At 41.2% G+C, this 25326-nt stretch overlaps 1 protein-coding gene across 1 annotated transcript in view; it reads right to left on the bottom strand.

Annotated features, from left to right (window-relative positions):
- Positions 1 to 22193, bottom strand: part of PlexA (plexin A) — a 731624-nt gene extending 709431 nt beyond the window's left edge. The window contains exon 1 of the mRNA XM_067142056.2: positions 21564 to 22193. The gene's annotated coding sequence lies outside the window, so the exon portion shown is untranslated. The remainder of the gene's footprint in view (positions 1 to 21563) is intronic.
- Between the last annotated feature and the right edge of the window lie 3133 nt (positions 22194 to 25326).

The following is a 25326-nucleotide window of genomic DNA, read 5'->3' as shown; positions in this document are numbered from 1 at the left end:
TTTTCGGATCTTTGTAGTAAGAAAAGGAGCAACATCAATCTGGGGGAATTAGAAAGTTTGGATCATGTACAGGAAGACGAGTTGCTTCTTTAGCTGATATGTCAGCTTGTTCATTGCCTTTTATTCCCTTATGTGAGGGAATCCATATTATGGTAACTTGCTGTCCTTTATTTTTCACAATATTGTAAGTCTGCAGTATGTCTTGGGCTAATGTATTTGAGGATGATGCATTTTGAATGAGTTTTCCTGTTGATAAAGAATCACTAAGGATTAAAAAAGGTTCTTTTTGGGGGGAACTCTTTATGGATTCCATTGCTTTTAGGATAGGATACAGTTCACATGTGAATATGGAGCATGTAGCTGGTAGCGCATACTTCATTGTGTGACCGGGGTGGCACAGCCGCTGCCATATTCGGTTTTTGAGCCATCAATGTATATAGGAGTGTGTCTGGGCAGACTTTCACACTTTTCAAATAGCATTTGTTTAAATGCCGTACTGTCGTTTCTTCATTGAATTCGCTTAAATCTAATATTATTGTGGTGGTTCAGCTTTCCGTGGAGGAAATGCGATGTCTCTTTGAGTTCTTGAAGCAATTGGGGGAACTGAAGAATTAATTTCCTGTAAGTATTGCGTAAAACTAATGTTGAATATGTCTCTTTTGTTGCGAGGAATAGCGTTGAGGCTGATAGCTTGGGAAAACATAAGCATGTGCTCTGGAGTGAGGAGAGGCCGCTGTCTTTACTGCGTAGTTGATAGTTGTTTTCCGCGAGTCCGAAACGGGGGATCATTAGCTTCTATTAATAAACTTGAGATCGGGCTAGTTTTGAATGCTCCCAAAGCAATCCTGAGAGACGTATTTTGAATCGGGTCAAGCATTTTCAGTGAGGATGCTGTAGCTGAATTACATATAATAGAACCATAATACAGCTTGGTGCGAATTATAGATTTGTAGGTGCACATTAATACACGAAGATCTGCTCCCCAGCTGTTTGCTGCCAATGATCCGAGTACATTAATTCGATGTAAGCTATCTTCTTTTTTTACAGTTTCTAGATGAGAGTTCCATGTTAATTTATTTCATTTACTATCTCTATTTTATTTCCTTTGAGGTACAATTCTGGGCAGTTACTATCACTCTTTTGTTTGGAAAATAAGATGCATTTAGTTTTGGTTGAAGAAAAGGTAAGGCCTGTATGTTTTCCCCATTTGGGAATATCATCAAGAGAATTTTGTATAATTTTTTGGGCGATTGACAGGTTGCGACCTCAGCAAAACATAGTCATGTCATCAGCAAATAGGGCAGGTTTTTACAGAAGGGTTAACGCATGACGTGTTGCCATTTATAGCTACTAAGAATAGTGTTATACTCAGAACTGAGCCTTGTGGGACACCATTTTCTAAACTGACTTCTTGGGACAGGACACCCTTAGCTCGAACTTGAATGCGTCGGTCTTGCAGGAAGTTATAGATAAAATTGATCATATTTCCTTTAATATTATGTTGCAATAGAGTTTTAATAATAACGTGAGTTTTCCACACCATATCATACGCTTTACGAATATCTAGGCAGACTGCAAGGAAATATGTCCGTAATGAAAGGCATCCACGATTTCTGACTAATACTACTAAGGTGTCAGCTGTGGAGTGAAACTCCCTGAAGCTACACTGTTCTGCTGTGAAGAAATTCTGTTGTTCTAGAACCCATTTTAGTCTTTTATTTATTATTTTTTCCATTAGTTTGCACATAGCGCAGGTTAGAGCTATTGGTCGATAGTTATCTGATAACATGTGGCCGCAGCCAGGCTTAGGTATTGGAATTACTATAGCTTTCCTCCAAGCTGCAGGACAGACCTTCTGTGACCAAATGAAATTAAATACTTCAGTGAGGAATGCTAAGCCTTCAGGAGGAAGTTCTTTCAAGAAGTCATATATAATATCGTCAGGACCTGGGCTTATACTTCGACAGCTACTGAGTTCAAGTAGTACTTCAGTAATACTGATATTATCGTTGTAGCATAGGTCAGCACTTAGATGGATGTGTGACTGTAAATCAGGACAATCCTCACGAAAGGATAAAAATTCTTGTTTATAGTTGGAATCACTTGATTTTTTTGCAAAGTTCTGTGCTAATGCATTTGCAATATCGTGATGTGTAGTTGTAACTGATCCAGTTGTTTTATTGAGGACTATGATACGTGAGGGTTTTTTAAGCCCTCTTATTTTTCGTAGGTGTTCCCAAATTGTGTTTTGTGGGGTCTGATGAGAAAGAGATGACACATACTTCAGCCAAGTGCTCGTTTACTCTCTTTTATGACTTTTCGGGCTGCAGCACACTTTCTTGGAACAGTCATTTGTTTTGTAAAGTGGGATGGCGTTTATACACTGACTGACAGAGCAAATGCAACACCAAGAAGGAGTGGTCAGAACTTTATGCCAATTGCAGGGTAGACTGACGTCACTGAGGTATGCTCATGATGTGAAATGCGCCGCTGTGCTGCGCACGTAGCGAACGATAAATGGGACACGGCGTTGGCGAATGGCCCACTTCGTACCGTGATTTCTCAGCCGACAGTCATTGTAGAACGTGTTGTCGTGTGCCACAGGACACGTGTATAGCTAAGAATGCCAGGCCGCCGTCAACGGAGGCATTTCCAGCAGACAGACGACTTTACGAGGGGTATGGTGATCGGGCTGAGAAGGGCAGGTTGGTCGCTTCGTCAAACCGCAGCCGATACCCATAGGGATGTGTCCACGGTGCAGGGCCTGTAGCGAAGATGGTTGGAGCAGGGACATGTGGCACGTGCGAGGGGTCCAGGCGCAGCCCGAGTGACGTCAGCACGCGAGGATCGGCGCATCCGCCGCCAAGCGGTGGCAGCCCCGCACGCCACGTCAACCGCCATTCTTCAGCATGTGCAAGACACCCTGGCTGTTCCAATATCGACCAGAACAATTTTCCGTCGATTGGTTGAAGGAGGCCTGCACTCCCGGCGTCCCCTCAGAAGACTACCATTGACTCCACAGCATAGACGTGCACGCCTGGCATGGTGCCGGGCTAGAGCGACTTGGATGAGGGAATGGCGGAACGTCGTGTTCTCCGATGAGTCACGCTTCTGTTCTGTCAGTGATAGTCACCGCAGACGAGTGTGGCGTCGGCGTGGAGAAAGGTCAAATCCGGCAGTAACTGTGGAGCGCCCTACCGCTAGACAACGCGGCATCATGGTTTGGGGCGCTATTGCGTATGATTCCACGTCACCTCTAGTGCGTATTCAAGGCACGTTAAATGCCCACCGCTACGTGCAGCATGTGCTGCGGCCGGTGGCACTCCCGTACCTTCAGGGGCTGCCCAATGCTCCGTTTCAGCAGGATATTGCCCACCCACACACTGCTCGCATCTCCCAACAGGCTCTACGAGGTGTACAGATGCTTCCGTGGCCAGCGTACTCTCCGGATCTCTCACCAATCGAACACGTGTGGGATCTCATTGGACGCCGTTTGCAAACTCTGCCCCAGCCTCGTACGGACGACCAACTGTGGCAAATGGTTGACAGAGAATGGAGAACCATCCCTCAGGACACCATCCACACTCTTATTGACTCTGTACCTCGACGTGTTTCTGCGTGCATCGCCGCTCGCGGTGGTCCTACATCCTAGTGAGTCGATGCCGTGCGCATTGTGTAACCTGCATATCGGTTTGAAATAAACATCAATTATTCGTCCGTGCCATCTGTTTTTTCCCCAACTTTCATCCCTTTCGAACCACTCCTTCTTGGTGTTGCATTTGCTCTGTCAGTCAGTGTACTTGTAGAATGCTTTGTTTGTCTTTTTAATTGCATCTTTACATGAATCATTCACCAAGGAACTGATTTTATGTAAGCTGTATTGTTGGTCCTTGGAACAGAATTTTCTGAGGCTTTAAGTATGATATTGGCGAATTCTCTTACGATATAGTCAATGTTGTAATTTTTGAAATGGGTAGGTGGAGGTAATCTGTATAACTCTGCCTTAATATTTTCTCTGTATTCTTGCCAATTGGCATGTTTAGTATTCAATTTATTTGGGCGTACATTTGGGTGGGGCTTGTTGTTTCCATTTATTATGATAGGAAAATGATCACTTCCAAAAAGGGTTTTGCTAACTGATGATGTATATATCGTTGCGCATCTGGAGTGCTCCGACACAGATCTATAGTACTAAAAGTGCCATGCTGGATATCATAGCGAGTAGGACCATTCGAGTCTATTAGGATCAAATTTTGAGAATTAGCAACAATACAATTATCCTTCCTCTTGTGTTAGTGTAGAGACAGTTCCATAGGATGTTATGGGAGTTAAAATCTCCTAAGAGGAGGAATGGTTTAGGAAGTTGAATTATCAGATCTACTAATTCATTTAAATCCATGTTCTGGCTGCTGGGTAAATAAATATTACAGATGCATTGGGAAAATGTTAGAAAGACAGTAACTGCTACTGCTTCCAAATTGGTTTTCAGTGGTATTTCGTTTTGAGGAACATTGTCACGTATGTAAGTAGCAACCCCTCCACTTGCATGAATGGAATTGTTGCGGTTTTTGTGATATGCTGTGAAATGTCTCATATTAGCTACGTAGTTATCTCGAAAATTAGTTTCTTGTAAGCAAATTATTTCGGGTTGGTGTTCATTAATAAGTTGTTGTAGATATTCGTATTGAGGGCAATATCCGTTCATATTCCACTGCAGTATCCAAGAATTCATGATGGCTTTTAAGAGGTGTATTTATTAGATTTGATCCTTATCAGTTATTGAGATTGTCTGATCTGAGACATTCCTATTGCTTTCTCCGTTTATGGACGTAAGTAGTTTATTTACAAGTCTGGTAATGTGGTTTTTAATTTTTTTTTGTCCTGAGAGTAGGGATATAGTTTATTCAGGGTCTCGAAGAGATCTTCAACATGGGAAGTATAAGATAATGCAATAGGTAAGATATTTGTTGCTGATGTTCCTTTAGTATTTTCAAATAAACTTTTGAGTTGTATGAAATTAAGAATAACATTTGAGGGATTAGCTTCTATTACTTCCTTAACAGGAAGTAGTTGCTCTTCAAGACGGAGTTTTTTTACACCATTATTTTCTTCTTAGGCTGTTTAATGTCTTGGGCTTTATGTGATCCTAGAACAGGAAATTCATCATATGTTTTATAATCCCCCGAAATAGAAGAATTATCTAAAAAGGAATTATTATCGGCTTTGGAAGTGTTATTTGAAGAGTCACTTGAAAGCAAGGGTCGTTTTATTCCTTGAGGTTTAGTTATGAGTGATTCATTATTTGCTTCATATATTGGGACTGAAGTGTTCAATTTCAAGGAGACGTCCTGTTAAGGGAGGTTTCTAGAGGAAGATGATGTGTCATTAGAATGTTCAATAATTTGCTGAGGGTCAGTAGTTGGCTGAGGATTCATAGTTGCGTTTGCTGGGTTGGAGGTGTCCTCCTTGGAGGAAACAATGTTGAATTGGTGGCTGGTTGTTTTCTTCTAGAGTCTCGGGTAGTGAGGGACATACTCGGCCCAGGTGGCCTTCTTCTTTGCAAGTAAAACAGGTGGGAACGTCTGACGAAGTGTAGATCCAATAATTGGTTCCTTCAAAACATATTTGTAGTGCATTCGGTAGTTTATTGAAATCGTCAGGTTTAACATATAGTTTTCGGCGGAAGCTAAGAATGTGTGTGAATCCCGGAATATTAATTCCAGCCTTTAAGCTGAAAAGGCTGTATATAGACGACATTGGTTTGATACCCAGTTGTTGTAAGTGTTCTTCAATGACTGTGTTGGGTAAAATAGGACATACATTGGACAATATCTCTCTCTTGTTTGCGACAATTAACGGTCTGATAGTGAGTTCAATATTGTTGATTCTAATTACAGGGTAAATGAATGACAATTCCTGAACAATTTTTGTTTTCGATAGGAATATGCAAATTCTTCAGTTCGAAATACGAGATATATAGCTTATGTTAGCTGGATCTGTTATTTTTCCTACAGCAAGGACGTAGTCTCTTTTTCGGATTCCGTCGTGAGCATCAATAATAGTAGGCTATTCTTTTTTGTGTTAACTGTATTAAAGAAGCATAACTTATCTGAGACTGCTTAGGTACATTATGGGCAGAACTGTCGGTAAGGTTAAGTACGGACTGATTTCCTTGGTAAGAAGCCATTTCATTGAAGGTGGAAGGCTTTGAAGCCTCCCTGAATTACGATGTTCAACTGTTGATTATTGATATCCTAACGGTTTTCTACACGTAGAACAGAAAATAATCAAGTTCACTCTAATTTAATAAAATGATGTCGAGTCCAGTCCTCGAAGTTTACAATGAGTCTTAATACTCACATTTAGTCCAGTATGTATGTTGAGAAAGGACTTGAAGTATGTTTATTTAGATAAGAACTGGCACACATGAATAACACGTTTATACTCATTCACTGCCACCTCGATTCTCCGTCTGGATAATTCTGCTTGCTTACAACATAGTATTACTACAACATACCTGGAAGATTCCATAACAACGGAAAGCCTTCGTAAGTACCTCTTCTTGAGACACGTTTGTCACTAACGCATATTAACTAAAGACAGCCTATCTACAAGCATCTAGAATATTATACATGTCCTTGGTACATGAAGATTCCAGAGCTCACTTACATTAAAAAACACACACACAACTGGGTGTTTTCCTGGGCAACTTAGGATACATGGACGGTCATTAACAGTGATGAACATAACGTTACCTTAACCTAACTTCCGTTGAGTAATATGCATATAATCAGAAGTTTTCTGAATGACTCTGAATGACCATGAGTTATATACCTTTAAACGTAAATACATAACGTAGCCTATAATAAATGAAAAATTGTTTTTAGTTATACATATAACCTAACTTGCGTCAACGTTCAGCAACTGACTAAAGCTGTTATCGACGAGTGGGATGATTTTCCCCCAAACAAGTTGGATTCTTTGGTTTTGAATATGCCTGAAGCAGGCCTCAGGGCACGATGTGCCTATACATGGTATTGTTCTGCTACACAGTGAACGATAATATTGTGTGTTCAAAATCCACACCGCCAACTTTGTGCTTTTGTTCCGTATCTGTTGTTTTTTCATAGCTGAATGCATGTTACTTTTTTCTTTGTATTTTTATAAACCCTTCGTAATGTATAATGTAACTACATGCATACAGCAAACTGAAATGTGTACTAAACCAGAATAAGCAAAACTATTTTTGAGCATTGTTAATAGAAAAATAGCGTTTCTTTTCAGAAGCTGTTCTTTTGGCTTGGATCTCATCATTTTACGTTGAGGCATACCTAGTACGCCCAGTACACTAACAAAACACAGCAGTGAAGTTAAAGGAACTACAGATAGTCGCGACAGTATCCATCCATCCATTTGCTAGTGTGATAAAACACTTTTGTAAAAGGATATCCAAATGCCTTCATGAAGCCCCTAAGATAATATCAAGAAAACTTTAACCTTTTCCGTCCCATGCCCGAGTTAACTCGGATGTCAACATTTCTCCCGCTGTCCCAAACACGAGTTAATTCGGATTTAAAGCAATGCGCTCTTGTTAATTTCCGAGTTCAGTCCAACGCTGTTGACATGCCTTGTTCAGACGACGGACGATTCATAAATCGCCTTACCGTTTTTTGTCGATAATTATGTGCCTTGAGTTTTTCTTTCACAGCTGTCTTCTGAGATAGGTGCACGGGAGTGTAAAGAAAGCATAACGAAAGGTTATATTTTAGAAATTTTAGGCAATGATGATGAGTCTGATTTTTTATGAATATAGTGGAGATAAGTTTAAGTGAAACAAGCTGTGGACATTTATCACGCCAATTCTTTCAAGTTTTGGGAAAAGTGTTAGGAGAAAACTATTGCTAATATTGTCGTTCCACGACTTTTCAGTAGCTGTGTAAATACAAAGTATTTATGGCCTATTACAACCACTGTCGAAACGTCCAGAAAAATCTAGTATGGGGCATGCATTGTCGTGAACGACGGCTCACGACGCGCCTTCCGCGTATTAACGAGAGAGCGAACGGGTTCGAATGGGATTCGAATCCGCGAACTCCAGGATAAAAAGCCTGTGATTTAAAAAGTAGCAGGCATATGAACGCGTGTATATATGAAGGGAAATTATAGGAAAGTTTGTGTAAGTTCATAACTCATAATTCATAAATGATGATAATAATAATAATAATAATAATAATAATAATAATAATAATAAGAGAAATTACTGAATATTTCAAAGAAGGATTTAGAACATTCGATGTTGCTTTGGAGCTCGTAAGCCAAGAGCTTTGTGTCTCAATATTGTGAAACATTGTGTAAGTCAAATACGCACTTCTTTTGGGTTGGAAATATACAGAGTCACGTGTAAGAGTCGTAGAAACAGTTTCCAAAGTGTTCTGGAACAGTGTGTGTAATGCAACGTGACTGGGTGGTTCCATGTGAAAGAACCAATCAGAGAACAGTGCAGCCGTGACGTGAACTAGTGACTTGTGGTGGTGGTATGTGAATCAGTAGGATTATTCGAGAAAGAATAGAAAGAAACCATAAAACTTGGTAACTTGTAAACAACAGGGCTTTTTGACTCACAGTACTGGAAGAAGGCGTTTCGACGGTAGGCAGAATCAACTAGGGGGAACTGTTGGAGAGCTGGTAGACTTAGCATTCAGTCGCAGTACGCAGTAAAGTGATAGTAAGATAGAGGGACATCAGGCTCCCGAACTGAGTGTGATTTGTTGGTAAACAATCACAAGGGTTTTCCACACCGATTATCAAAATAGGTGTTGGGATATAAGCTTACAGACTAGCAGCTCAATTTTAATTGGGAGAAGTCACGTCGCCGTGAAGAGTAACGAGTTCCAGGGATATCTACGCAGAAGAGAAGGCGAGAAGAGAAGAGTGAAGACGTCAGCTGTACAAGAGTCAGCTATACTCCGTAGTTAAGTATTCAACCAGTAAATATATGTATTATATGTATTTTTGTGTGTACTAGGAAAAAGACTTAAAGACTTTCTCAGAGATCGGAAGTTGAGAAGGGATTGAGAGTAATTGGTGTCAGAGATTTTATGTTGTATGTATTATTATATATATTGATGTATGAATATTCTCGATGTTAGAATATAATTAGTGTTCAAACTTTGCCAATCTGATTATACGCTCCCAGAGCTCCGAACCCAAGTCCTCAGCCTGTTGTACATCCTTTAGGGTCACGACAGCATAAAGCTGAAAAAAACTTGGGAGTGAAAAGGTTAAGGCGGGATAGAGGGCCTAAAGGTATCATAATATATTATGTGTACCTCCGTTTATGTTAATAATTCATTAAAGTTGGAACGTAGCGTAATAAAACACAAAATTATTCATCCTCTATGTTCTGTTATGTCTGACATCACAACATGGGAAAATAAATGCATCAGTATGGTTGTGAGCAGTACGTCCTGACGGTGCAATACGTAAACATCACGTTCAGAGCTAGAATGGGTAAGACAAGGGCACTTGTTGAACGGGAAATAATGGTTGAACTCCATAAAGGATATTCGTAACGACAAATTGCTGAGAAGTCAGGAATACCACGATCAACAGCAGAAGATAGTATTCAAAGGTTCAAAACCACTTCGACTGTGATAACTAAACTAAGAATAGAACGCCCTAGGAAGCTCGCACAACGTGAAGAGAGACGCACCATACGCACTGTGCGACAATATCCGCATGTTTCTTGTCCTGTACTGCGAGACAATGTAGAATCATCAAGTGGGACGAACATCAGCACCGATACTGTAAGAAGAGATAGTATGAAAGGACGTATAACGGAAAGAAACCATGGATAAGTAAGGTAAACAGACGGAAGAGGTCTACTTACATTCTGGAAACGAGTGTTATTTACGGTTGAATGTAAACTCAGCTTGACAGTCCGCAAAGCGCCGTGTGTGGGAACAGAAGAACGGGGAACTCCACAGTAAAAACCACCAGCCTACGATTTAACATGGGAGTGCACCCACCATGATATGCGAGTGTTTGTCGAAGGCTGCTGTAGGTAACTTCCACATAATAACTGGAACAATGGATAGGATGGTGTATTTGGACACTTTAAAGCAGCATCTGAATTTCAGCGTCGAAAAATTAGTAATTGCTGGTGACTTCAAAAAAAGTTTCTTTGCGTCCCACCGACACACATAGGTCTTATGGCGATTAATGGATAGGGAAGGGCTAGGAGCGGGAAGAAAGTGGCCTTAATTAATGTATAGCCCCAGGATTTGTCTGTTGTGAAGATGGGAAACAACGGAAAACCATCTTCATGGCTGCCGACAGTGAGGTTCGAACCCACTATCTCCTGGATACAAACTGACAGTTACGCGACCACATGCTCGGTTGCTTCCAACAAGATAATGACCCGAAACGTACTGTCTGGGTCGTTTGACACTGGTCGCTTTACAACACACTAAAGGAGAGACTACCGAGCTCGATAGCTCCATTCGCTTAAGAGCGGCCAGTATCCAGTAATCGGGAGATAGTGGGTTCGAGCCCCACTGTCGGCAGCCCTGAAGATGGTTTTCCGTGGTTTCCCATTTTCACACCAGGCGAATGCCGGGGCTGTACCTTAATTAAGGCCACGGCCGCTTCTTTCCACCTCCTAGACCTTTCCTATCCCATCGTCGCCATAAGACATATGTGTCGGTGCGACGTTAGGCATTAAAAAAAAAGAGAGACTTCAGCAAAGGATAATTACAAGTAAGGAGATTTTGAAGCAAGATAATTACAAGTAAGGGCATTCTGAAGCAAACATTTCTTGAAGAGTGGCAGAAGACAGGCCCAGAAATCACGGCAAGGCTAGACTGACTGGACTGCCAAATAGGTTTCAAGCTATCATTGTTGCCAAAGAAAATTCGACAGGATACACAGTTATTTGTTTTTTGAGTCAAGTGCCTGTGAAGTACAAGTGGACGATTACTTGAGCTACACTAATTTTCGGAACAGACAGCTACAGAAATCACTATTTTTTTAAAACATGTTCTCTTATTATTTGATCGTTGTATATTATTATGTTCTCATTCTCAAATGGTAACAATGTAGGCTATTACAACATGGATTTCCTTGCTATCTTTCCACTACTGACTGAAAAGTCACGCCAATGAATGGACGGATACTTCTGCGACTGTGTGTTAGTCAAGTAAAACTTTCACATCTCATATTTTCTACCCGGGTAGTGTTATGACAGTAAGGAATAAGAAAAACGGCAATTTATCGTCTAAATATTAAAGTGGCCAAATGCATAATAATGTTGCCATTGAAATGAATGTTAGTCCGCCTCTGTGGTGTAGTGGTTAGTGTGATTAGCTGCCGGGTTCGATTCCCGGCTCTGCCACGAAATTTGAAAAGGGGAACGAGAGCTGGAACAGGGTCCACTCAGCCTAGGGAGGCCAAATGAATAGAGGTGGGTTCGATTCCCACCTCAACCATCATGGAAGTGATTTTCCGCGGTTTCACACTTCTTCTCCAGGCAAATGCCTGCCACTACCGCTTCCTTCCCTCTTCCTTGTATATCCCTTCCAATCTTCACACCCCCCCCCCCCTCCCGCCGCAAAGCCCCTGTTCAGCATAGCAGGTGAGGCCGCCTGGGCGAGGTACTGGTCATCCTCCCCAATTGTATACCCCGACCCAGTGTCTGAAGCTCCAGGACACTGCCCTAGAGGCAGGACAAGGAAGGGAGATATATGACAGACACCTTACTGGAATCATACAGAGAGGGCGAGTTGGCCGCGCGGTTAGGGGCGTGCAGCTGTGAGCTTGCATCCGGTAGATAGTGGGTTAGAACCCCACTGCCGGCAGCCCTGAAGATGGTTTTCCGTGATTTTCCATTTTCACACCAGGCAAATTAAGACCAAGGCCACTTTATCCCACTCTTAGGCCTCTCCTATCCCATCGTCGCCATAAGACCTATCTCTGTCGGTGCAACGTAAAGCAAAATTGTAAAATAATAATACTAATAATAATAATAATAATAAACCATATAGTAGGATAAACACTGTAGATGCAGGAGTTAAGTAGAATTGTCAGTACAGCACAAACTCGGGAGGTATTACACTGTGCTTATCAGTGACAAAATTAAGCTGTTTCAGTTTCTAGTGGCTCTATGGTACTCGTTCATTCCAATCACCTGCAAAGATTGCGATACGTTGAACAAAGAGTAGTTATTAAAAAAAGACTGAAAGGTAAGTGGAGCAAACTTTTACAGTACAGGGCAGCTCAAAGTAAAAGACGCCTCATTACCAAAGTGTATGTGGTAGAAATTTGTCCTGGGTCTACAGAACCGCGATGCACTGTGCACAGGAAGTGTATAAACAATGGGTATGAAGAGGATTTCTGAAAATATACTTTGAAAACACATTTTCTCGAGTTGAAAGGTATAGTTTCTAAAGTTACAAATCTGTTGGCCCATCCACCAAAATAACACACATCATTTCTAAATAAATCGAAATTTCAATATACATCTATTTGTTATAGGCTACAACCGTAAAGACTGGATAGTAATCCAATAAATAAGATACATAATAAGATCATATTTCGTAGGGCAGGGTTTATAAATAGCAATATGATGCCGTTCTGCAATATATTATTCAAAATTGACTCCGGCGAGAGAATGTCCCAATGCATTCGACACGTCGGCCACCTGTACGTGAAGTACAGAAAGGTACGACAGGGTTCAACCTGAACGAGGAATCCAGTTTAACAGATAGGAGAGTTTGAACATAAAAATCTACGGAAACAGATTGTCAGTAGGCCCAGATCGAAATAGATTGCAATATATTTTACTGTTGATAAATTCTGCAGTGAAATGGCGTGTGGCCTCCGGAGAGGCTTGGTGCAGGTCTTTTGATTTGACTCCCGTAGGCGACCTGCGCGTCGTGATGAGGATGAAATGACGACGCATACACCCAGTCCCCGTGCCAGGAGAATGAACCAATTATGGTTAAAATTCCCGGCCCAGCCGGGAATCAAACCCGGGACCCCTGTGACCAAACGCCAGCACGCTAACCATTCAGCCATGGAGTGGCTTCCGGCCTAGGGGCCACGGGTTCGATTTCCGGCTGGGTCGTGGGGTTTTAATCGTGAAATGTTAATTTCCTTGACTCAGTGATAGGTGTTTGTGTATGTGTTGTCCTCAAACATTCCAGTAAGTCACACCACACTAGCCTACACCACAATCACATTCAATTTCCCCACACACGGCAGTCACATCCCACCCTCATCGGAGATTCTGCATCCGACTGTGATAGACACAAGAAATTATTATTTTGTATTATAATTCTGCTTTGACCGTGCGAGTTGGCCATCCTGGGGCTGTACCTTAATTAAGGCCACGGCCGCTTCCTTCCAACTCCTAGGCCTTTCCTATCCCATCGTCGCCATAAGACCAATCTGTGTCGGTGCGACGTAAAGCCCCTAGCAAAAAAAAAAAAAAAAAAAAAAAAAAATCTGCTTTGACTCATAGAAACATGATCAGGTACCATAAGGCAAAGAACCTAACTTCGGACAGAGATAATGATTTATTTTCTAGGAAATTTTATAACTGCGTTTCCTTCTGGAGGAATGATTACATTACTATAGCCAAAACGGGCTTCCTGTCACGGCAGATATCAGAATAAGAAACCCTGAACTAAATGAGGAGTATCCGACTGAACACTTGAATTCTTTACCTCCCAAATCTAAAATGGTAAATGATGCTATATATTAAAATCCTTTCAACAGACGCCATAGTTAAGAATTTGCCCTGAAGATAGGCACCGAAAGTGTTAGTATAATCTCTTAAAATGCCAACAGCATAAAAGTCGATCCCACAAATCCGCGTATAAGAAGCGAGTGCCTAACCAACTGCACTACTCAGTCGGTACCAGAACATGAGAACAAATAATTTTTTTTTAAATATAACGGTTTAACGTCGCACTGACTCGGATACGTTTTCGGTGGCAACGTAATAGCAATGGGAAGTGACCGTAACCTTAATAAAGGTGCGAAAATGCGAAAGCATGGAATACCATATAGAGGGCTGCCAACGGAGGGGTTCAAACCCACTATCTCCCGAAGGCACACTTACAGCTACATGGCTCATAACGTAAAGCCAACTCCCTCGGCGAAATCTGATGAAACACATTAAATATCAGTCTATTTAAAACTACCTCCATCGGCCCAAAACTTGAAACTATATCGATGTTTTCTATTCTGATATCAGAGACAACCTCAATCTCGTAACAAAGCATATTTCGAATTGAATACACATTCAATAGCTTCCCTCAACTTACATTCCAAATATATGAGAAAAATAATTACCTACATGATTTAAAACTGACGTGTTTACCTTGAAAACTCCCATCTACAGTTACATTCCATCTGACTTTCTCATATGCATCACACGAACAGTTTACTTTGGAGTGATTATTATTCAGCCATGCATAATAATTTAATGTAAACTAGATATGGTATGGAAGGTGTCAGACTCCTTGGCTGAATGGTCAGAGTTAAGGCCTTCGGTTCAAGGGATCCCGGGTTCGATTCCCGATCGTATCGGGGATTTTAATCGAGTTTGATTAATCCTTCTACCTCGGGGAAACCTGAATGCCTCTATGCAGCAGAGACAATTGCCAGAAAGGGGATTACCGAAATAGAAAAGAAAGAATGTAAATTTCTGAGGAAAATTCTGGGACCCCAGAAAGCAACAGGAAATTAGCTTACCTTCCCTTCGAGAGATCAAATCAAGATCTGTATGAAAAATGCGAAAACATTTCAACCTCGATAAGAAAAGGGCGACTGACTTTCTATGGACACCTGAGAAGAATGGGACCGGAACCCCTAGCAAATAAGATCCTCATCTTCCAGGAAAGAAGAAAAACCCATGTACCATGGCTGAAATTCATCAGGATCTTAAAAAATGTGGCATTGAGGAGGGAGATATTACAAACAGAACAGTGTTCAGAAGAAAAATTCCGGAGGTGACGGATCTGTTCGTACAGAAACCCAGGAGAACAAGAAGGGTGTTCTCGGATGAGGAACGAGCGAAACTGAGCCAGAGAATGGAGTTTTGGCGTAAAAAGAAAGAACATCAACGGTCAAGGAATTTGTGTAATCGTTACCCATAGGAGGTTGAAACGATCCTAAATGAATATAAAATAATAATAATAATAATAATAATAATAATAATAATAATAATAATAATGGCAAGTACTTTCTTGTGTCGCCGGTTCTTCATAATGGGACATTTCTCTCATATTACGTCTAGAATATAGTGTGAATATCGTGAAGGTGAGGTGAGGTCGGTCATATTTGTAGAAGTTTTAATGCAACATTTCCGTGCCTTTGGCCGTCTCCTGAAATCTATAGCATAGACGTTTCTATAGTCAGAACTTTCGGTCATTTAAGCAGTCCAAGTATGAGAAGAACCACGCAATATGAAACTAAATTGAACAGTAAACACGAATCGCGTTCACATATAGGGCCTACATAACAATACTAGGAGTAAATAACCGATCTACAGGACTAGCCGTACATGGGAATCTCAAAATCGGAGACCCTAGGTCGAAATAAAAGCAGAAATCATCGTTCACGATCGCGTGCTATTTGCTGCGCGAGAATAGTAGTTGAAGGCCTATCCACTTAAAGAAGGGCCTCGACACCTGAGCAACACGTGGGTGAGGGCTGAAAGCAACTAGGCCTATGCGTCCATGGGAGCTGAAAGATCAAGACCGACAAAAGAACTGTTTGGGTTGGACCAGACAGATTACAATGAAGCTTGGTAAGATCAATTAAAATATCATGAACTAAACAGTAATAGTCATTCTGCCGTAAAATAATATATGCATATTTACATGACTTACAGGATGTCTAAAGGACCTGGAGATAGTAAAGGAATTTGTATACCTTGGGTCAGTCATCAATGACACGAGAAGCTCTGAAATAGAGATCAAAAGACGTATTGTTCTAGGTCGTGTTGCAATGGTTAACTCGCTATGATCTAGCAGAACCGGGCAATATCAAAAACTACGAGGATGCGCTTGGTGGAATCACTAGTGTTCTCAGTCTTTTTGTACGGCTGTGAGACCAGGACCGTGAATGCTAGACAAAAGTCGAATTGATGCCTTTGAGATGTGGTGTTGGCAGAGAATGCTACGTGTACCCTGGACGGAAAGAAGAACTAATGCTCCCATTCTGAACGAACTGAGCATCAAGAAACATCTATCTTCCTGTGTGAGTGAGTTAGCTTTAGTTCCTTGGACACACTTTCAGAAGAGAAGGAGAGAAATTTGAAAAAGACCATTTTGTAAGGCAAATTTGAACGCAGTAGACCACGGGGAAGAACAGCAAGTAGATGGTTAGACAAGGCAAAGAAGATAACTTGCCTACCTCTTCAGATCATGTTAAGGAAAGCTGAAAACCGCTCTGGAAGGAAGCATCTCGTCAAGGCTACAACGCAGAAATGATAAAGAGTTACGAGGTCTCAACGCTCAGCAATGAGCAAGACGACAAATGGTGATGATTTAAAAATGGAAATCTTGTGCTGCAGTTTTATTGGTTGGATGATCATTTAAGACATCAGAACAATGCTGCATGCCTGCCGTTGTTACATAAGCTGTCCACAGAATGCCAACACGAGTTTGTTTGGGGTAACAAAATATTATATTAATAGCATGCACGTTTATAAATAGATGACCAAGATTCCATACGACATTATATTATAGCATCCATTGTAAATGATACACACTAATATTTTGATACATACTGTACTGTTAGTAAAATTGGTTTGTAGAGCGTGAAATTCTTCTAGTGTTGACAAAATCTCGCATTCGGAATGACGTGTTTTTATGAAACTTTAAAACAGTACACTGTATTTCCGAATATTCTACAGTGCTACGTCACCATCATCAGCTAACTGCTCCGAACCGCACAACTATATTTAAGAATTAACTATAATATGACCGCTGATTTTGCGGCAAAATTATTATTACCATTAAATTAAGGATAGTCTAGGAATCTATTGTTCACCCAAGCTTCACTGACACCTGTCTGCTCCAACCCAAACAGTTCCCTTGTGAGGATCACTGATAGTGATAAGAGCTTCCAAACCCCGCTTTTTCATAAACTAGAGATGCATAAAGAAACGTTGCACTGCTTCATGCCACCGCAGCACCCTAGAGCTATACTAAACAGAAATTTGTTAAGTATCGAACGTAGTGCGCAGGAATTAAGGTTACTGAATGCATTATGTAGGCCATATACCATAGGCTATACTTGCGCTCCCACTACGAGTACGAAGTTAACAGGTCTGTTTGGCAATATCTATGTAATTCGGCACTGTACGTCCACCCTTTGAACGATTAAAACAATCACCACAATTGCAAAAGTAATACATTCTTAAATTTTGGACTTATTCAAGCCAGTATGTGCCGACGGACGTTGTACGTAAGGTTTTCTCAGCTGATCAGCGTCGTATTTTCACTCTAAAATTCCTGCGGTGGGCTGAGATCGAATTCATTAACTCATTAACTTATCAATGGACATTATATACTTCAATTCTCCATGTGAGTCTCGATTTACTTCAATAGGAAACAACAGCACTAGTTCTGACAGCCAATGTAGACATTTAAGATAATGTTACTCTTAGACATTTAAGAAGCGGAAGATATATTATTTTTATTATTCAAAAATACTTGACCTCAGTTCACTGTCTCTTTATACAATGCAGGTTCACAGACTAGCTCAGAAAATGACTCCTGAGTTGACTAATTAAGATATTATTCATTGGGAGTGAACAGATCATATTTCAATTATGATGTTCTTCCTTCTCTACCACTTTTCCCACACATGTCGCACATGTGGAGTTGACCCTGTGTTACGGCCGCATGCCCTTCCTGACGCCAACCCTACATGGAGGGATGATTCCAATGATTATGATGATAGACATTTTATGTTCCACTAACTACTTTTACGGTTTTCGTAGATGCCGATTTATCGAAATTTTGTCCCGCATGAGTAGTTAAACGTGTTGTTATATCTACGGATCATTGAAAAAACCGTATTCCGCCCATCTTCCCAAAAGATTCAGGAGTAACCTCGTTCTTCTAATATGTTTTTCTTGCTTCTTGTTTAACGTCGCACTAACACATCGAAGGTTTTCGGCAACGGAGGGATGGAAAAAGCTAGGATTGGGAAGGTAGCGGCCGTGACTATCTTCTAATATCCACACTGTACATACATACATCTACATTGTACGCTGTTACGTATGTCTTTCAGTGTTCAATATGCAAGCCGCTGCGATTTTACTAACCTCCACCATATTCACCACTATATTCCAAACGTAATAAGAGCCTCCGTGGCTCAGGCGGTAGCGCGTCGGCCTCTCAACGCTGGGTTCCGTGGTTCAAATCCCGGTCACTCCATGTGAGATTTGTGCTGGACAAAGCGGAGGCGGGGCAGGCTTTTCTCCGGGTACTCCGGTTTTCCCTGTCATCTTTCATTCCAGCAACACTCTCCATTATCATTTCATTTGTCAACCATTAATCATTGCCCCAGAGGAGTGAAACAGGCCTCGGCAGCCGGCACAATTCCTATCCTCGCCGCACGATGGGGGCTTCATTCATTCCTTCCCTGACCCGGTCAATGACTGGAAAACAGGTTGCAGGTTTTCATTTTTATTCTAGACGTAATATGAGAAATGCCCCATAATTAAGAACCGGCGGCACAAGAACGTACTCACTATTATTATTGGGCCGATGACGTAGATGTTAGGCCTCTTTAAACACCATGCATTATTATTATTATTATTATTATTATTATTATTATTATTATTATTATTATTATTATTCCGATCAAGATTTTCAGACTGGATTCCTCGATCCCTAGAGAGTTTCAACCTTGTAACTCGGACGGCATACACTAAGACTCTACAATGGCTATTTAACAACGTAACAGCTGCAAACTCACTTATTTTGAGACAAAAACAAGTATGCATTAATTATTTATTATAATGAATGGCGATCGCTATTCCCGGGTAGAACGGCAATGATATCCTTAATGGCCACCAACGACCGGCGCAAGCGAAGGATGAAAACCCCAACGCCATCCCTACGGGATGTCTTGTAACTTTCACGACTCCTACACACCACCTATGGTATTCCAACAATGGCAGCCCTTACATCGATTCAATTCACTTCCATTCAATTTCTGAGATTAGACCTTGGTTAAGTATCGAAAAAAAAGAGCCATTCATTCTAACTTTATAGCAACAGATGCGTAAAAACAAGGTAGGTCCATGTCCGGTACGGAACCTATTTTGTAGTAATTGCAACGGATCCTCCTCAGAAAGTCACAGCTATTTAAACTCTCTGTCTGTCATATATCGGAAGGTCTGATACCACATTTGAGATGAAAGTTTGTCCAAATTTGTATTAACTTACTACAGTAGTATTATTGGTAAAATAAAATGTTTTATGCAGTGGACTATCACATAACATGCCCTGTAAATCTGACATACAGATCTAGAACAACGGATATTAATGTATTCCCAATCTCTGGCAGATTACAAGTAGTAGTATGAAATTTCGTTTAAATTTCGTTATTAACATACGAAAAGTTAAGATGATGTTCGAAAACTTCATCGTTTTGATACACAATATTGAAATTACAGTGGCTGACGAAATCTATTCCCTAAATTGGTTTATTAATATCCCGCAGTATGCATGCTTGAAATAAATCTGCGATGATAATAGACTATTGTAAATTTCTCTTGAAAAAAATGTGAAATTATTCCCCAATAATATTTCGGCGAGGAAGGAGTGCGACACACCTACGCTCCATTTCACACTTTGATACAGTCTAAAAGCACCATTCTTGAACACAATCGCAGGATTATCAAGAATGCTTTTTCGAACTAAGACCGAGTTATTACTTATACGAATTGGTAAAACAATTGAGATCTCGTAAGTATGAACTTAACACCCAATAAATCATCATATAAGTAACTAGAAATTTGTATATAACATCATGAAGAAAGAAATACTAATATTCTAAACGACGCTCTGAACAAAATACACGACCCTTCGTCTTTACCGCTATGTTCCGTGCGTTCAGTAGTACTGCCTTAACGAATAAATGATCCAATATCGGTGCAGAAAAAATCAGTATTTCATAATAAAGGAAAACGGCAAGTGAACTACGCTTTCGCGAGGTGCGATTTCGGAACATAACATACATTGGATATCAAGTAACGATCCTAATGTATACCAAACTATATGGACTTCTGTGACACGACTGAATCAACGAACACTTATCACATCAACATAATTTCACGATATGTAATGAATTGATTTAAGCTCTTAAAATGGCAACTTCGACGAGAATCATCTAATATATATATATAGTAACGAATGATGTCAGCGGATGTAATTACAGTATTATAAGCTATCAAATCACTTATGAAAATACGCATCCCGTTACGAAAAATGTAGAGAGTGAACATTCCAATATAAACATTTTCCGATTAAGTTAACTGTAATAGTTATCCTTTCCCAGGGTATTTACTTAGTGGCGTATAATGGAGTGCAGAAATTCCCTTTCCATTTTGTATCAGAGGAGGGCCACTTTCGATTTCAGTACGATAACTGGGGTGGGTATCTGCGAGTTGGCATCATTGGTCGTACTTCCGTAACCCCACTTCTCCATGTGAATATTGTTTCTTTTTCTATGTGTCGTAAGGACCTTCATCACAAAACCGCACCCGCAAAAATGCGACTGTCTCAGTCTAAAAAGAGCTACTGTCCACTTAGCAGATAGTACGTAGCTCATACCAGACAAGATAAAATACAAAATGAGAATGTTTAGATTACGAACGAAATGTTTTTGTAGCGCCCAAAAATCAATGAGTGTACAATCTGACCCGTTCATCTCTGCTAGCTAAAAATACCATTAGGTTGACGTTTTGGGGTGCAACTGGCAGTAACTATTTATAGACAATTTAGTCGAGTGATGGGAGGGGTTCAAGCGAAGGAAGCTACAGAAGAAAAGACAAAAAGAGTAGAAACTGCAGTCGGCCATAAACATTATCGACAGCAATTTCGTAAAACTCTTAGCGGGTATCTAATGAAGACGAGTGGAATATTTCAAAACATAATAAAAGTCAAAACGAGGAAATTTCAGGAATAGAAAATAAGTTACGTGCATTCCGCTAAACCGAAGCCGTACGTTCCAAGCCGGTCCATTCAGCTAAAATCTCCAGGCCGGAATAGCGGAATGTAGGCAGGTATTCGTTGAAATATGGATATAATACTAACGTTTAAATCATGCTGTTCAAGAATACTGAAGGGTTTCTCACACGGTTCGTATATTTTTTTCTAATTGTCACGCCTTGAAGCAACACGCGCTTCGATCAATTCTTACGCAGTCTTCCGTCAGAGGGTTGCGGCCTCGCTCACGCTGTGAGGGCACACTCCTCAACATGCCTGACAGAATCCACCTTTACCTATAATATGATAAGAAAATGGAACACATACCTCGATTTATAGCTGGTATCCGGTCGAATGTTTCGTTAGCGTGATGTAGACTTTGAAGACTGACATCCAATAGCAAGATCACTTAATGATGAGGCCAGTGAAAAATTTTGGTGCTCAACACTGATATAAAATGGACTTTCTTGGTTAGTCACCGTACACACTGCAAAGGGTATTTGCTTTTTCATTCGAAATTGCACTCACACACAGGCACATAGCACAAAACATTCACAGATGTGCAAGAAAGTAAGGAAGCCAGTTCGCTTCGCGTGGGCCCCCTCCAGCCAAGCTTGGGCAGGGCGCGACTGCTTAGCGAGAAGGGAGACGAACTGACATTTGGTCAAGCTTTAGAGTGGTTGTAACAACGAGGCAATGTAATCATTCACGCCACAAACATGTAACTAAATTCACTGGAGAGCACAAAACGGTAGTTGAACTTCTTTAATTTTTGTAATGTAATTAATTCTTGATTAAATGCATCGCCTTTCGTACGCCGATAAACTTTCTTCACAGCCTTATCAATATCCAACCACACGCACACACACGACGTAAATAAAAAAAACCAACAGTAATAATACAAAGCAGATGCACTAAAAAGCAGACAAACGTTTTCCTCAGCACCCCACCCGCTAGCTAGACCTTCACTGAATGAGTGAGCAAGTTGTTCTAGCGTCGCTGGTGAAGCAAACTGAGCCGCGCATGCGCAGTAAGCCAGTAAGATGGAATGTTGTTTGTGACATGCAGCGAGGTAGAAGGGACGTTTTATCACCATACCGAAAGTATCGTGTGTGTGTTATGATACGCTGGAATAGGATGCCAAGGAAGATGAATCTAAGAAATAGAACAGATTTACAACAAGAAAGTAAAACCCATTCAGTCTCTACCTGATATTTATGGTGTGCGTATAGAATAAAGAAACACCTCTCACATGTTGGGGAATAATGTTTTCAGCTTGAGTGCACGTAAAGCCGAGGTATGTAAGAAGCCTTGTAAATGTAGTGGGGATAAGAGAGTTTCTAATGCAAAGCGATGTAAGGATGGTCAAAGCACATTCTATTTAAGAACCAACTCTCTACTGAACTCCAGCTGAGGCACACATGGCAAAACAAAACTACTGAATTAGGGCGAAATCTAATTTAAAAAGATCCATAATACTTCAGATCGATTTACCGCACGCTAAAATGGTTGTCTCACAATTTTCCATGGGAATAACAATGTTCAATCTATCGTTATAAACTACTTTGTTTCCAGACTGTCAGTAGTCGGCAGATACCAACACTGCTTCTCTGGTTGTACTGAAAAAGGAAGAACATTGTAGAAACTCACAGGGTTCGTCCTATTTGCTGAAGGAAATATAATCAAGCATTCATAAACATGTATGTATAAATCACATGGTACAGTGATTTATGTAGGTTACTTGTTGTTAATGTAATAGACGTCGCTGTTGTTACTAATGTGATCTAACAGGAACATCAAAATAATTCTTTATAGAAAAATATCTATCAGTAGTTAATTACTTTGTTTCATTTATATCCACTATTATAGTTATTAGTTACTAGTTACTCGTAACAACTAAGAAATAGGCTTTGAAGCACCTAAACTGCTTTCATCCTGAATGTAGCGTCTCCTGTCAGTACATTAAGAAGCTCGTACGAAATGTAAGTCCAATTGGGCTCCAGTGCAGGGCTCTTTAATCACATTGAAGATATGGAATTGAAATCGGGCTCAGATAAAAATACCTTCCGGATACTAAACTCTCGATTAAGATCTCAGATTTCGGTTTAAGCTCAGATTAAAATCTCCTTTCTGATCCCGGGTGTTTACCACGGCCAGACTAAAAAATATCCTTGAAGATTTCGGATTTGTACTACGCATGTAGGCCTACTGTACATTTCTTGCTGATGTTGGGTTTGTACAGCGCTTGTATTATAATTTCCAAGCAACTCGGATTTGTGTCATGCTTGCATTAACATCTCATTGTTCTAAGGATCGTGCTACTCTCAAGTCATCATTTCCTTGGTGATCTCAAATAGTTATTGTGATTATTTAATGTTATAGAATTTATGGTAATTTGGATTTGAGATTATTGATAAATGTAAGTTTATTTAATGTTGTATTTTATTTGGTATTGATTTTGGCTTTTTTAGTAAACACCTCTGTGGTGTAATGGTTAGCGTGATTAGCTGCCACCCCCGGAGGGCCGGGTTCGATTCCCGGCTCTGCCACGAAATTTGAAAAGTGGTGCGAGGGCTGGAACGGGGTCCACTCAGCCTCGGGAGGTCAACTGAGTAGAGGTGGGTTCGATTCCCACCTCAGCCATCCTCGAAATGGTTTTCCGTGGTTTCCCACTACTCCTCCAGGCGAATGCCGGGATGGTACCTAACTTAAGGCCACGGCCGCTTCCTTCCCTCTTCCTTGCATATCCCGTCCAATCTTCCCATCCCTCCACAAGGCCCGTGTTCAGCATAGCAGGTGAGGCCGCCTGGGCGCGGTACTGGTCATCCTCCCCAGTTGTATCCCCGACCGAAAGTCTGAAGCTCCAGGACACTGCCCTTGAGGCGGTAGAAGTGGGATCCCTCGCTGAGTCCGAGGGAAAAAGCCGACCCTGGAGGGTAAACAGATGATGATGATGATGATGATGATGATGATGATGATCTCAAATTGTTATTTTTTGTAGGATGCCGGACTGAGTGGGTCAGACTGTTGAGGGGCTTGCCTTCTGTCCCCAACTTGGCAGATTCCATCCTGTCTCAGTCCGGTGGTATTTGGAGGTGCTCAAATACGTCAGCCTCGTGTCTGTAGATTTTATGGCACGTAAAAGAACTCCTGCAGGACTAAATTTCGGCACCTCGGCGTCTTCGAAAACCGTAAAAGTAGTTAGTGGGACGTAAAACAAATAACATTTTTTTGTTTGTTTGTAGGATATTCGGAACATTCGAACATCAACCACATACAGATAAAGGTTTATCTGGTAATCTGTGTTGGATAGTGTTTGTCCTGAAATCTCAGGTTTGTGCCATGCTCGGACTAAAGTCTCCCTACAGATCAAACATTTGCGTCACATTCGAACTACAATCATGTTTAAGAATTTGGTTGTAGATCAGGCTTGGTTCGAAATGTTCATGTTTTTTTTTTTGTATCATGCCCGATGGTCCCGGTTTAGAACAAGTTCGGTCAGACGTCATCATCATCATCATCATCATCTGTTTACCCTCCAGGTTCGGTTTTTCCCTCGGACTTAGCGAGGGATCCCACCTCTACCGCCTCAGGGGCAGTGTCCTGGAGCTTCAGACTCTTGGTCGGGGGATACAACTTGGGAGTATGACCAGTACCTCGCCCAGGCGGCCTCACCTGCTATGCTGAACAGGGGCCTTGTGGAGGGATGGGAAGATTGGAAGGGATAGGCAAGGAAGAGGGAAGGAAGCGGCCGTGGCCTTAAGTTAGGTACCATCCCGGCATTCGCCTGGAGGAGAAGTGGGAAACCACGGAAAACCACTTCCAGGATGGCTGAGGTGGGAATCGAACCCACCTCTACTCAGTTGACCTCCCGAGGCTGAGTGGACCCCGTTCCAGCCCTCGTACCACTTTTCAAATTTCGTGGCAGAGCCAGGAATCGAACCCGGACCTCCGGGGGTGGCAGCTAATCACGCTAACCACTACACCACAGAGGCGGACTCGGTCAGACGTACGCTTGAATATACTGTGAATGCGCTGGAAATCACATTACTATCTATCACGTTTAAATTCCCGGACGTAGGCCACTGTA

The sequence above is a fragment of the Anabrus simplex genome, chromosome 2 (genome assembly GCF_040414725.1).
Source record: "Anabrus simplex isolate iqAnaSimp1 chromosome 2, ASM4041472v1, whole genome shotgun sequence".
In the NCBI taxonomy this organism is placed as follows: Eukaryota; Metazoa; Arthropoda; class Insecta; order Orthoptera; family Tettigoniidae; genus Anabrus; species Anabrus simplex.
The sequence above is the reverse complement of the archived record's forward strand: the minus strand, read 5'-3'. Positions and strand labels throughout refer to the sequence as shown.